Below are 13,712 nucleotides of genomic sequence, written 5' to 3'. Positions count from 1 at the left end.
ATTCTATATTGATTCCTTTTTATTTCTTCTAAGTCCTTGATAAACATTTCTTGCATCTTCTCAATCTTTGTCTCCAGGCTATTTATCTGTAACTCCATTTTGCTTTCAAGATTTTGGATCATTTTTATTATCCTTATTCTAAATTCTTTTTCGGATAGATTCCCTATCTCCTCCTCTTTTGTTTGGCTTTGTGGGCATTTCTCATTTTCCTTTACTTGCTGAGTATTTCTCTGCCTTTTCATCTTGTTTAGATTGCTGTGTTAGGCGTGGCCCTTCTGTATTCTGGTAGTATGAAGTTCCTCTTTGTTGTGGAGGTTCCTCACTGCGGTTGGGGTTGGACAGGTGGCTTGTCAAGGTTTCCTGGTTGGGGGAGCTTGTGTCGGTGTTCTGGTGGGTGGAGCTGGATTTCTGCTCTCTTGAGTGTAATGGAGTGACCAGTATTAATTTTTGAGATGTCTATGGATTTGGTGTGCCTCTGGGCAGCCTGTATATTGATGCTCAGGTCTATGTTCCTGCGTTGCTGGAGAATTTGCGTGGTATGTCTTGCTCTGGAACTTATTATCTCTTGGGTGGAGCTTGGTTTCAGTGAATTTATGGAGGCTATTGGATGGTCTCTTATTAATTAATGTTTCCCCTGGCTTTCAGTCTTATTCTTGCAGTAGCCTCAAGACTTCTCCTTCCATACAGCCTCAATAATAAAACTTTTAGGTTAATGGTGAAAAGATTCTCCACAGTGAGGGATACCCAGAAAGGTTCACTGAGTTACATGGAGAGATGAGGTGGGGGGGGTGGGTTGAAGTGACCAGGAGGGGAAGAGGGGAATTCAAATGTGGAGAGAGCAATCTAGCCAGTAAGCACTTCCCTCTGTGCTTTCCACAGTTTGGAACCCTCAGAGTGATTCACAGAGATACATAGAGAGGGGGGAGGAAGGTAACAGAGGTGAGCATGAGTAGAAAGGGAGGAATTAAGAGGGGAGAGAGAGATCTGGGCAGTATCCTGTTCCTGAAGTGTTCTCCGGTACCCAGAACACCCTCAGAGATTCACAGAATTGGATTGAGAAGAGAAGGAGGAGGGTGGGAGATAGAGGTTCCCTGGGGGAGAAGAAAGAGCATCAATAGGGGGAGAGAGTGATCAGGCCAGTGATCACACTCCTGAGTAAAAATGGGTCCTAAAGATTGGGTTCTTAAATGTACAAAGTTGATATCAAATATGTAAAACACAGATTAAAAATCTAGAGTAGAGGTTAGACTCTTATAAAACTTACAATCTAAAAAAAAAAAAAAAAAAAGAAAAAAGGGAACAGTGTAAAAAGAAAAAAAAACAGTAAAACAGTAAAAAAAGAAACAGTAAAAAAATGTAGAACAGGAAAAAAACATTAAAAAAAAAACACAAAAGGTATAAGATATATGTATGTAGTTTGCTTCAAAAATAGGGGTTTTTTTTTTTTTTTTGCAAGTTAATAGTGGGTTATGAAAATGAAAGTTAAAGGTGTAATAGAGGACTTGAAGAAAAAGGAAAGAAGAGAAAAAAATTTTTTTAATTAAAAAAAAAATTAAAAAAAAATTAAAAAAAATAATAATAGTAAAAAATATATATATCCCGGACTTTCTCTGGAGCTGTTGTGAGCAGTGTGGGATCTGCTCAGTTTTAGATAGATCCTTATTCCTGCTTATACTTTTCAAGATCTGTAGGTCCTTTTTAATGCAGTCGGTATTAACTACAGGGATCTTAATCTGTTGGCCTGTCCCTTCCAAAGCACTTCCCTCTGTTTATTTGGCTTCTGTTTGGAGATCTCTTCAGTATCTAATTTCCGCCCTGCAACAAAGCGGTGGAGGTGATCTCTTTAGGTTCGCTTGTTCAATCGTGCTGTGGGGAGGAAGGAACACTGCAATTCTGGCGTGTGTGTGGTAAGCTCGCAGTGTCTCGGCCGCACTGGGTTCGCCCCCGCTCACGGCGTGTGTGCTTTCCCCGTCTACCCTGCTCAGGCTTCAGGTTACTCGGCCGGGGAGCGGGCCCTGAGCTGCGTGCACTTCCCAGGACTAAGCCGCTCAGGTTCAGGCTCCCGGTTACTCCACAAAGGCGCAGACTCGATTTTGCCCGCGGCTTGTGCCGTTCCCGGTCGGAGCTGCCCAGGCGGCCAGAAGTTTTGCGAGGGCGCTGTCCCCTGTTGGGGCGGTGCGGCTTATCACCTCCCTGGTCCCCGCCTCGGTTTACGGGCGCGCCCGGCTCCGGTGTGCTTTGTGTCGGTTCTGGGGAGCTGGTCTCTGGCTGCGACCCTCCCGGCTGCTGTCGACCCTCCGGGATCTCAGGCAGTCTTTGCTTAAAAACTGGGAGCCTGTTTGCAGTTTGGTAGGGGGTGCCCTCTCTGGAGCCGAGTTTGCCCCTTTCCGGCTCTGGCGGGCCCCGCCTGCCCGCTGTGTCCGGCGGGGGATGGCGCAGTCCGCAGCCGGCTAGCTCTCCTCTGGTATCGCTCAGTCCTTTGTTCTGTGAGCGGGCCGGCAGTGCCTTAGAGTTGGGCTTTTCGCGGGATAGTTCTCTCTCTCTCTCGCTGTCCCACAGTTTAGGTTACTATCTCACGTTAGCTCCCTCAGATTGCCCTCGGGGCACTCGGGCCCGGTCCTTACCCTAGGCAATGCCGCCCGCTCCTCTCCGTTCAGCCCCCACTTGCTGGTGGCGGATGATGCGAGCGTCTGGGGTTCTTTGCTGGGAGTTGCTTTAGGCACGTAATCTGTCGATTTTATTTATTTTTTCCTCCCAGTTACGTTGCCCTCCGAGATAAAAAATCCTCCCCCACACCCGCCGGTGAGAGGGTTTCCTGGTGCTTCTGGTATAATCTTTTCTTTGCCAGTTGTAGTGTTTTCCCCTTATAACCAATCATAGGCTTTATTTATTAACTCTGCCATTTTTTCTTTCTTTATTTTACTTCTGTTTCATCTTAGTGTTCTTGTTTCCCTTTTCTTTTTTCTTTTTGGCTTATAATACTTGATTCTCTTTCTGTTCCTAAGAAATTGGATTTTTTTTTCCCTTTACTGAACAATAATAGGACTCCTGTATGACATTGAACTTCCCTCCCTATTAGTATCAGTAGCTGGTATACCCTGAACTTGGCTTGTGATCATCCTTTGGGAAGTGGAAAGGCATTATAGCATGCATTTTTACCCTAACCTCAGTGCTAGTTTAATTCGAATTGTACTGTGTAGTTTTTTCTTTGCAATGATTTCCTTGCTTAGTTTTTTGGGGGAAGGATCTTCGATCATCACAATTTATTACGTTGTTATTTCAAATGATAGGACTTATTTTTAAGATGATTACAAAATTTATTACCTTTTGCGTTAGATCTATTTGTAGCCATATCCTCTCTTTCTCTGAAGCAAGGTAGAATGCAAAAACGTGAATAGTTTCTTTATAAGTACTTTAAGTGAGGGTTTTTTTTAAAGTTAAACAGAACTGAGGTATAATTTACATACAGTAGAATTCACCCTATTTAGCATAAAGTTCTATAAGTTTTGACAAATGTAAACCAACAAAATTAAGATATGAATCAGTTCCAGTGCCCCCCAATCTCTTTTCTAGCCCTACTGTTTTCCCTTTTCCAAAATGTCATATACATGGAATCTTACAGCATGTAGTCTTTTGTGATGGTTTCTTTCACTTGTTACAATGGATTCAACAATCATGCATGTAGTTTCATATCTATGGTTCATTCCTTTTAATTGCTAAAGCTTTGACACTCAATTATATCAGGTGATACACCACAATTTATTTGTGCACTAGTTGATAGGACTTTTTTCCAGATTTTGTTGATTAAGAATAAATCCTGTATAAATACTCACACGCATGTTTTTCTGTGAGCATAAGTTTCATTTCACGTAGTTAAACACCTAGGAGCATAATCACTGGCTTATATGGTAAATGTAGTGATTTTTTTTGTTTACCAGAAACTGCCAAACTCTTTTGCAAAGTGGTTGAGCCATTTTACCTTCCCACCTGGGAAGAGATTTAGTTCATTATATATCTCTTTTTCAGGTGCTACTCATGTTTTTATTGTTTTTGGCCAATGGTAGTTATAAGGTTTTCAAAGCAAAGAGAAGATATGGTGTGTAATGTTTAAAATTTGTTATAATTTTCACAGCAAAGATACAAGCATGTCACAGGTAGTATTTCATAAAATGTCAAATCCATTCATTGATTTTGTTTTAATTTTGCATTTTCTGTTTGGCTCATCTAGCTTCTAATACGGAGAAGGCAATGGCACCCCACTCCAGTACTCTTGCCTGGAAAACCCCATGGACGGAGGAGCCTGGTAGGCTACAGTCCATGGGGTCGCTAAGAGTCGGACACGACTGAGCGACTTCACTTTCAGTTTTCCCATTCATGCACTGGAGAAGGAAATGGCAACCCACTCCAGTATTCTTGCCTGGAGACTCCTAGGGACGGCGGAGCCTGGGCTGCCGTCTATGGGGTCGCACAGAGTCGGACACGACTGAAGCCGCTTAGCAGCAGCAGCAGCAGCTTCTAATAAGTGACGAGGTCTAAGATAACTATTTTTAATGGAGTACTGTCTTTAGCAAGTAATGTTATACTGAGAATGAATTAAAAATGGGGTATTTAAGAGTGGAATAGCATATTGAAAGCCTTTTTATTTTATTTTTATGTAACTTGACGTTTATTTACTTACTGAGCAAACATTTGTTGAGTATTATGTGCAAGTAACTGGGCTGTGTGTTGAGGATGGAACAAAGATGTGTGAGAGTCCCTGCTACCAAGCAAGCTCTCATGGGGTCACTTGCTCAGTCAGCTTTTCCATTTGATATATAAAAGGTTGTATTATGTATACAGTTGTTGCTGTCTTTGGAATGCAACAAAACTAGATTCAAAGATATATCTAATAAGTGGGCTGATAAGGATTTATTTACAATTTATTATAGGATTAAACTTTAAATGCACTAATATATTTAAAATGGTGGTGGAATGACTGACTCATAGTACGTGTTCAAAATTGGTATCTTTAAAAAATTATTTCTATGATATTTACAATTTACAATCTAGTAGTCAAAATGTATACCATGTTGTAGCTTAATTGCCTTGTATAAGCATGATATAGTTCTTTTGTTGTGAAACACAATCTGCATCAAAGGTAACTGTTTGATGAAACAAGTTCTAGTCATTTTGCTATTGTTAGAGTATTCTTATTTTAGACACCTGGGATATATACTAGTACAAAGAGCAAAACTCCAAAGACCACTTATTTTCTTAAAAAAAAAAGAGTTTATATAGTTGGTGCTTGGCAATTGAGAGACAGATTCTAGCTAGCTCACTGATACAGAGGCAGCTTACCAGGTTGCAAGTTTTAAAAATGGAAAAATACCTATTGAAACAGCCGAAGAAGGACCAAAATACAGAGTATCACAAGCAGAGAAGTGTGAACTCTAAAAATATGAATGTGTTGACCTTTTTTTCCTTTGTTTTGGCTTTCAGCCCTGCAACCTATTAGAAGATGGAGGACTTTGGACATTTTGGTGAGTTGGGATGAACTTTCATTTCAAATCTCTTGGATCCAGTACCATTTTCCTATCTGTATATGGTTTTGTGCCTGAGTCCAGGGAAGAAGTCATTGATTTGGACAGATTTGTGGCCTGGTGCTGAGGAAATATAGAGTTGTAGAGCCTTGGCCAAAAGAGATGCGCAGGGCCAAGTAGTTTGTAGCTGTGAACTCGGAGAATTATTTCATGCCAGGGAGACGTCTTCAGCAGTTTGTCTTCTTATTGCAGGGCTTCAGGGTTTCTTTTCTTTTTAATTAATATCAATTACATTCTTATTTTTTAGCGATGAAATATTGCATATGAGATAATAGTCTCAGCTCCAGTCTACTCTTTTCTTCTCAGAATTAACTACTTCCATGAGTATGAGTCTTATCATTACAAAATTTTGCCAGGCTTTTTCATACTTATATATGTATGTTCCTATTGTGTGTGTGGAGAAGGAAATGGTAACCCACTCCAATACTCTTGCCTAGAGAATCCTGTGGAAGGAGGAGCCTGGTGGGTTGCTGTCGATAGGGTCACACAGAGTCAGACACAACTGAAGCGACTTAGCTTGCATGCATGCATTGGAGAAGGAAACGGCAACCCACTCCAGTGTTCTTGCCTGGAGAATCCCAGGGACAGAGGAGCCTGGCGGGCTGCTGTCTATGAGGTCGCACAGAGTCAGACACGACTGAAGTGACTTAGCAGCGGCATTGTGTATGTGTGTGTGTGTATGTATGTATGTGTGTAGGTGCCTCTGCATGCCTGTGTGCATGATCACATAATTGGCATTTTTCTGTACAAAGTGTCTTGCAACTTGTTTTTTCTTCACTCAGCAAAGTGTCTAGGAAGAGTATTTGTTGGTGCATGTGTATCTAGTTCATTCATTTTACTAGCTTTGTATCATTCTATAATATGAATGCTCTATAGTTGACTTAGTTGTTCTCCTATTCCTGCATTTTTAGGTTGTTTCCAAATTGTCACTAGTAGAAACAGGGCTGCAATCAACAATTTTGTATATGACTTTGTGTGTTCAAATGCAAGTGTTTTCTGAAAGGGTAATGGAGCTGATTAAAGTTGTTTTATCTGTGGGTACAAGCAATGTTAATAATTATGCATTATCAAATTGCCCTCCAGAGTTCTTCATGGCATTTTCTTCGCATCTTATGCAAATATTGTTAACAAAATCAGACTTTAAAAAATTGAAGTGTAGTTGATTTACAATATTGTGTTTGTTTCAGGTATACAGCATATTGGTTCAGTATTTTTGCAGGTTATAATGCATGATGGGTTATTATAAGATAATGGCTGTAATTCCCTGTGCTATACAGTAAATTCTTGTTGCTTATCTTTTTTAAATTTTTAAATTGGAGGATAATTGCTTTATAGTGTTGTGTTGGTTTCTGCCTTACAGCAGCGCAAATCAGTCATAATTATATATGTATCCCCACCCTCTTGAGCCTCCCATCCCCCTTCTATCCTACCCGTCTAGGTCATCATAGAGTGTCAGGCTTGGCTCCCTGTCGTATATATCAACTTCCGACTCACTATTTTACATAAGGTAGTGTATATATTTCAATGCTATTCTCACGATTTGTCCCATCTTCTTCTTCCCCCACTGTGTCCACAAGTCCATTCTCTATGTCTATCTATCTATTTTATATATAGTAGTTTGTATCTGTTAAACCCGTACCCATAATTTGTGTCTTCCCCCACCCTTGGTTGTTTTTCAGTCACTCAGTCATGTCTGACTCTTTGTGACCCCATGGACTGCAGCACGCCAGGCTTCCCTGTCCTTCACCATCTCCTGGAGCTTGCTCAAACTCATGTCCATTGAGTCAGTGATGCCATCCAACCATCTCATCCCCACCCTCTCCCCCTTGATAACTACAAAATTATTTTAAATGTTTGAGTCTGTTTTGCATATACATTCATGTTTTATCATTCAGATTCCACGTATAAGTGATATCATCTAGTATTTGTATTTCTCCAACTTACTTCCCTAAGCATAGTATTCTCTTGTTCCATCCATGTTGCTGCAAATGGCAGTATTTCATTTTTTATTGCTGAGTAATATTCCATCATATATATATGTGTGTGTGATGTATATATATGGTGTGTGTGTGCATATATATATATATATATGTGGTGTGTGTATATATATGTATGTGTATATATATATCACATCTTCTTTATCCATTCCTCGGTTGATGGGCACTTGAGTTACTTCCATGTCTTGGCTATTGTAAATAGTGCTGCTATGAACATTGGGATGCGTGTATCTTTTCAAATTAGTGCTTTCTTTTTTTTCAGAGATATATCCAGGAGTGGAATTACTAGATCATATGGTAGTTCTGTTTTTGTTTTTTTAAAGATCTCCATATTGTTTTTTATAGTGGGTGAGCCAACTTACATTCCCACCAACCTTGTACAAGAGTTCCCTTTTCTCCACACACTCACCAACATTTATTAATTGTAGATTTTTTTGATGACAGCCATTCTGATAGATGTGAGGTGAAAACTCACTGTTACATTTTTCAGTTAGCAGTGTTGAGCATCTTTTCATGTGCCTGTTAGCCATCTGTAAGTGTCCTTTGTTCCAAAGTCTATTGATTGAGGTCTTCTGTCCAATTTTTGATTGGGTTGTTTCTTGTTTTGATATTGAGTTGTATGAGCTATTTCTATGCTTTGAATGTCAATCCCTTGTCAGTCACATCATTTGTGAATGTTTTCTCCCTTTCTATAGGTTGTGTTTTTGCTGTGTCAATGGCTTCTTTGCTTTGCAAAAGATTTTTAAGTTTATTAGGTCCCACTTGATTAACAAAATAAGACTTTAAATTTTTTGTTAATAATATGTGAAAATCCATAGCTTATTTTTTGACTTACATTTCCTGAGAACTAATGGGTTAATTATTTCTTTGTGTGTTTATTGGCCATTTGTGTTTTTGTTTCTGTAAATTGCCTGTGCAAATCGTTTGCCTTTTTTATCTACTGAGTTGTCATTTATTTTATGGATTTGCGGGAGTCTTTTGATTATTCCTGATTGGTTAAATGCATTCCAGATATCTTCTCCCTGTCTGTTACTTGCTTTCCACTTTGGTTTAATAATTTTTTTGCATACCATTTTTACATTTTAGTATAGTAAAATTTATTATTTTCTTCCATTACGGGTTTTGCTTGTGTGAATCATTTTAAAAGAAGATCTTAAACTTTTATCTCGAGCTCCTAAAATATTTTCTTCTAGTATTAATAGATTTTTCATTATTGATTTATTTTTAAGGGTTTAATGTATTTGAAATATGTATGTGTTTATATGCATGTGTATGCAACACGTGTCTATCTGAGGCAAGTGTGGTTATTTTTTTTCTTAAGCGTTTGGTATGTTAGGTTCCAGAATACTCAAGATGTTCCTTTTTTCCCCCCCTTCCTCTTGCCCAGTGTCCTTCTCTCTCCTTACAAACCTGATTCCTCCATCTTTATACCTGTGTTTGCCTTCTGGTTCATATACTACATACACCAGTTTTCAGTCATCATTTCTGCTTGGTCAGCTTATTCTAGGGGGTTCCGCAGATGTAGAATAGTTTTTTCTCTCAAAGACCTAGAAAAATTAGAAAGTTATCCAAAGTCAGAACAAGCAGAAGGTCAAAGCTATGATGTCAGATCTATCTTAAGAAGACAGAAAATAGCATTTATTAGCCCTTAATACATGTAAGACAGTGTATAAGGTATTCGATCATAGTTTTAATAATCCCAGCATCTCTATAAAGTAGTTATCACCCCTACTTTTTACATGAGGAAACTGGGGCTCAAAGTGGTTGAATAACTTGCTTAACGTCACATGAATAGTATATCAGTCAGAATTTTCCAGAGAAACAGAACCAGTAGGCGATAGGGAGAGATTTACTTATTTATTACCTGGAGAGGGAAATGACAACCCATTCCAGTGTTCTTGCCTGGAGAATCCCATTGACGGAAGAGCCTGGCAGGCTACATTCCATGGTGTCTCAAAGAGTCAGACATAACCGAGTGACTAAACCACAACCACCCACTTATTTATTATTAAGGATCTGGCTTATGAGATTATGGGGGGAGGCCAGTCTAAAATGTGTAGTGCAGGTTGGCATGTCAGAAACTCAGGCAGGAGTTAATGTTTCAGGCTTGAGGCAGAATTTCTTCTTTTCTGTTAAGGCATTCAACAGATTTTGTTATCAATGATAATCTCCTTTACTTAAAGTAAACTGACTGTATATATTAATAACATCTACAAAATACTTTCACAAATAACACCTAGATTAGCAGAATGGGTGAACTCTATAGTCTAACCAATTTGACACAAAATTCAGCATTACAGGTGGTTAAGTGAAAGAAATGGAATGTGAACCCTTTCATGACTGGCTATAAAAACCCCCATTTGTAAGCACCGAGAGCCTGTCTTATTTTCCTGTATCAGAGTTTGTGCAATAAATATATAAATTTAATTAATTAATTTTACTGGATGAATCAGTAAAATCAACTACCTAAATAACTGATTTTTTTTTTACTTTATGAACTCTCGTTTCTCTGGGACTCAGCATTTTTGCTTTAGGCTCTGTGCTGTTGCAACTGCCTCCTTGTTTGGCCTAACAATTAATCAAATATCCAGAATCATGGGATTACTTTCCAGTGGCCTACCTATCCTTCTCATATCTGGTTTTGGACCTCCCCATTCCTGTCTGTCAAACGCAGTATAACTGGTAGTGCTTCCTGGTTCAGGTGCCTGCTGTTTTTTCAGGGCCCTTAATTGTAGGCCCCAGGCTTTCTCAGTCTCCTCTGATAACGTCCTGAACTGAACCCTGGTTCAGGACTTTAGGGTTTCATGGTAGAAATTAGTGATCATGGTCCAGGATTAGAATTAACAAGCAAGAGACTAGGCTGAATCTATACCAACCTCAGGGCTTTTCCTCGAATTTGGCTTCTTACTGCTGATGTTTTTAATAAATCTCTGACACAAGCTTATCTTGTGATAATAATCATTCTACTAAAATGTGAGCACAGTGGGGAAAACAGTTTAATTGAAAGGACTGTTAGTTGGATTCCAATTAATTGAGATTTTATGGTATTTGTTTATGAGAATGTAACAGTTATCCTGGCACTATCTTATTTAATATCTGCTAAAAACATCATTGAGTAGGGAGTTAAAATAATTGACAAGGAAGTCCATTGCCAGTCATTAACTCTTATGAATTAGTGAGACTATAAACAAGCATGGTGGTAAATCAGAGTTCCTACTTACCCAAATAGAGTGTAATTTATTTCTAGGAGTAGCACTTTCTCTACAGTGTTTGGACATCAGAAAGTACCCTGTGCCGAGTTGTAAGAAATCAGTGCTTCCTTTAGCTCTCTCGCCTGATTGTTTCTGGTGAAGTGACACGAGACCACCAGATTTGTAGATGCTCATATTTAGCAATTGTAAAGAAATTCATTCTTAAAAAAGACAGAGAAAAATAAATCCTTCACACACGGCCAGTTTGGAATCCTTACTTGTTAAAAGGGCCAGGATTTGACAACATCATGTAAGTTGTTCCTAGTATTCTCGCTATTGTTCTCCTAGATATGTTCCTGGAATAACCCTGGCCCACAGGATCATTCCTTAGCTCTGAATTGTTCCAGCACTTATATTGCTTTGAAATATTCACAAGTTATAGGAACACAATGATAATTCAGTAATTTCACAAGTATGCTGACTGTATGCCTTCATAGCACCTCCTATGTGCTATACACCATTCTAGACAATTGAGGATAAACCTATGCATGTCATCGTAGAGTCCTTAATCCCTGCTCCAGCTAGCTTCACCCAAGATCAAACTTACCTTGGTCTTCTTAATAATGTTACTTCAGCTTCAGTATCCCTGATGTGCTGGATTCTGGATGTTTTTTTCCACTTGGTTCCTAAAGGTCTGCCTGATTCTGAGGTATAGTGGAGTCAGAGTGGATTCCAGACCTGACTCTGTCAGTTATCCTAAAGATTATACACTATTTCCTTTCATCTCTCTCCCTGCAGTTGACATAGTCAGACCCTCTTAGAAGCCTATATGTAAGAGAGTGGATGATGGTAAAAATCCTGGGTTCTGTAAGCAGTTAAGTCTTTGCTGTTGTCACTTTACTGGGTGTATGACCTTGGGCAAGTGAATCCGAACATTAGTTTTCTCACCAGTAAAATGAGATTAATATCTGGGAGGAAGTAAATAATATTACTTTGCCAGTAGGATGTCTAATATATAGTGCTCCAGAAATGGTATCTATTGTTATTAAATTATTGCATGGACCCCAGAAAATAATTAGAGAAGGAAATAGCAACTCACTTCAGTATTCTTCCCTGGAGAATTCCATGGACAGAGGAGCCTGGCAGGCTACAATCCATGGAGTCACAAAAATTGGACATGACTGAGTGACTACCACTCACTCAGAAAATAATAATGATTTTAAGACTTGATGTATTCCAATAGTACTGGGTACTAAACAAGCTAATCACTACTGTCAGCCTCTTTTTTGCTTCTTTCTCCTCCTTATCCCCAATTTCTAGATTTTCTAGGCCTTGTTGCTGTTTAGTCACTCAGTTGTGTCCAACTCTTTTGTGATCCCATGGACTGTAACCCGCCAGGATTCTCTGTCCATGGGATTTCCCAGGCCAGAATACTGGAGTGTGTTGTCATTCCCTTCTCCAGGAGATCTTCTTGACCCAGGCATCAAACTCACTTCTCCTGTGTCTCATGTGTTACAGGCAGATTCTGTACCACTGAGCTACCAGGCAAGCCCATTTTAGGCATTATATCTCTCTATCTTAGTGATGAGGTGTCTGGGCTTAGCTTTGGTTTCTTTATCCTGCTGTAGCCTATATTAATGCAAAATAGTGCAAGTGCTGAATTGTTCAAATAAATTAAATAGCATCCCAACAGAAGCTTAGTGGCCTGGAACTCTGGGAATATGTGGTCCTTGCAAGATTTTAGTGAGATGCGGGAGAGGAAAGTGGGGATGAAGGTAGCTTGTCTGATTCAGGTGTTTTAGAGGCCATTATGTAGCCATTTTCCACAGTTTATTGTGATCCACACAGTCAAAGGCTTTGGCATAGTCAATAAAGCAGAAATAGATGTTTTTCTGGAACTCTCTTGCTTTTTCGATGATCCAGCGGATATTGGCAATTTGATCTCTGGATCCTCTGCCTTTTCTAAAACCAGCTTGAACATCTGGAAGTTCACGGTTCACGTATTGCTGAAGCCTGGCTTGGAGAATTTTGAGCATTACTTTACTAGCATTAGTTTTAGGTTATCTTTTTTTCTGTGGTAATTCATGAATTTTGCCAATTATAGGGGGGAAGCTAGATGTTTTATTTCTGGTATGGTGATTTGTACCTACCAGCACAGTAAAGAAATTCAAAGCAATAGATTATTTCAGTTTCCTGTATTTTCCCTTGGAGGAAATTATTATTAACAAGGTCTGCTCATTTAGCAAAGTATTCAGCTGTATGGGAATCTTATCAAAGGGGAGAATAAACTGTGACATCTACAGTCCAAAAGACTCGCATGTGAACAATGGCATACAGAAGGAAATGCTTCAGATAAGAAAAGAAAGAAGAGAGTTTTCTGATAACTAGCACTATTTCTTTTGTTCATCTTTAGGGACTGCATTATAGATGAAGACAGGCTTCTTAATTTGAGGGGTCTAGGACAAAATTACAGTATGAAGTCTCTTGTTCAAAATGCAAAGCTAAGCACCATTGAAGAGCACTAAAATAGGGACTTCCCTGGCAGTCCAGTATTTAAACAGTTACCTTCCATGGCAGGGAGAGGTGGGTGGTACAGGTTCAAACACTGGTTGGAAAGCTAAGATCCCACATGCCTCTTGTCCAAAAAACAAAACCTAAAACAGAAGCAATTTTGTAACAAATCCAATAAGGCTTTAAAAATGATCCATATTAAAAAAATTTTTAAGGGAAAAAAAAAACACTAAAATATACAGCTTTTTCCTTTCATTCTTCCTTGATGTCTGTCTCTCTGTCCCTATCTTTATCTGTCTTTCATTATGGTATTTTTATTTATCTAAATATTATATATATTTTATTGTATAAGTTTTATTCAGGTAGTACTTCCAACTTCACAGAAGTTGTGGGGATAAGGTTGGCATTATGATTTGAAGATGGAACTAGTGGTT

General features: G+C 39.0%; 1 long non-coding RNA gene across 1 annotated transcript in view; it reads left to right on the top strand.

The window, feature by feature from the left end:
• Window positions 1–13,712, top strand: part of LOC145536193 (uncharacterized) — a 113,053-nt gene that overhangs the window by 32,720 nt on the left and 66,621 nt on the right. Inside the window, exon 2 of the long non-coding RNA XR_014075693.1 lies at window positions 5,479–5,519. This is a non-coding gene — a long non-coding RNA (uncharacterized LOC145536193). The remainder of the gene's footprint in view (window positions 1–5,478; window positions 5,520–13,712) is intronic.

Source organism: Giraffa tippelskirchi, chromosome X (genome assembly GCF_054371585.1).
Source record: "Giraffa tippelskirchi isolate mGirTip1 chromosome X, T2T-mGirTip1v1.2.pri, whole genome shotgun sequence".
NCBI lineage: Eukaryota > Metazoa > Chordata > Mammalia > Artiodactyla > Giraffidae > Giraffa > Giraffa tippelskirchi.
Note: the sequence above shows the minus strand (reverse complement) of the source record. Positions and strands in the feature narration are given on the sequence as shown.